Source organism: Sinocyclocheilus anshuiensis, unplaced genomic scaffold (assembly GCF_001515605.1).
Source record: "Sinocyclocheilus anshuiensis isolate Anshui unplaced genomic scaffold, SAMN03320099.WGS_v1.1 scaffold513, whole genome shotgun sequence".
In the NCBI taxonomy this organism is placed as follows: Eukaryota; Metazoa; Chordata; class Actinopteri; order Cypriniformes; family Cyprinidae; genus Sinocyclocheilus; species Sinocyclocheilus anshuiensis.
In genome coordinates, this window is record NW_015537972.1 from 1,087,786 (window position 1) to 1,089,499 (window position 1,714).

Sequence of the window (1,714 nt, forward strand, 5' to 3'; positions counted from 1 at the left end):
GCATCGCGTCATTCATTCATTCATTCATTCAGTAACGAAGCAAAATGCTGTAGTTATGAATGGGTTATTAATCACTTACTCTCTAAATCATTCAAAGCCGCAGAGTCGTTCACTAACGAAACACCGCTGTATGATGCTTGGAGACGCACACCAGATGTTGCGCACACCAGATGAGACCAACTATTATTTCGTTGCAAAATAGAACAAACATGACAATATTCTGTTCAAAATGTAGGCTACATTTAAAATGTAAAATGTTCACTTAATATTACCTTTTCTGTTGAACTGTTGTAAAAATTAAATGGCACATTTGCCATCGTTTGGATAATTTGCATTCTTGCTCGTATCTTAAACATGAAAACAATAACACGCACAGAGTGTGTCTGTATCGAAGAGAGTTTAAATCGATCTCAATGTACAGTGTCAATATTTGCTCCATGCTATATTAAGTGAAGATCTACTTTAAAGATACATTGAACAGCAGCGTGATTTGCTAAAGCAGCATATTCAGCGGGCAACCTATCACATGCACGCTGCTTGTGTGGATGCAGTCAGTTTTGACCACAAAAAATGAGGTAAGCTGATTGGATATCATGTATTTGACCGTTTACGGCACCCCCATTTTCTTGTTTTTACATTAGAAGCGGCATTTTTCTTGTCAGAAATACGTTCGGTTTTAATGTTGCTTTAAGTTGGGGTATTAAATGAATGCCAAAACTCAGAATTTTGTTCGCGTACCCCCCACCATCATCTCACGTACCCCCAGAGGTACGCGTACCCCAGTTTGAGAACCACTGCACTAGAGTACTGTGTTGCAGAGCTGGTACAAATAAAGAGTTTATTTGCAAAAACAGATAACTCCGTTATTTAAAATTTTCAAAAATCATGTTTTTTATTATGTTATCATGTTTTTATTGTGTTAGTTAGCTGTATTTTTTAGTTATTTTTTACCTTAATCAAAATAACCCAACTGCAGTTTGATAGAGATTAATTGGAATGCACAATAAAAAAACATGATTTTTGAAAATTGTTAAAAACTGAGTTATCTGTTTTTGCAAATGAACTTTTCAAATGTATCTGCACCTCTATAGTCGCTTGCGTACATGCTTTAGAGTCAACATGAAATCCAAATTGAGAATTCATATTTTTTATGGAATATTGTAGTATTTATTATAAATTAATTTATAATTCATGTATAATCTTTAATTATAAGGGAATGATAATGACCAAATCAATTCCTGATGGTCAAAATCAAGTCCTGCCCAAGATGTCTTCTTGTTTGAGAAATCATTTCACTTGGATATAACTCATAATAGAGAGAGAGAGAGAGATATTTGGCTGAAATTTCTGGTTAAAGGTGGGGTATGTATTTTTTCAAAAACGCTCGAGTCAGGCCGAGTACCAAAACAAACTTGTAGCCAATCAGCAGTAAGGGGCGTGTCTACTCATGATGGGACGAGAGAGCGCTCAGTGCACAGGATGGACATTAGCCGAGCCGAGCGACGACAGAAAGATAGAGATGGCGGATAAAAAACAAAAGAGGAAAACGTCTGCGGAATAAAAGAAGGCTTACGATAAGGCAAGAAGTAGGACCCGTGTAAATTTCAGATCAGCTTTCCAGCGCTGGAGAGAACTCAAGAAGCGGGAAGGCCTGCGATCGGACGCCGAGGTTGCTTTGTTTCTTCTCGATAGGTGAGTAACATTGGTTTTGCTT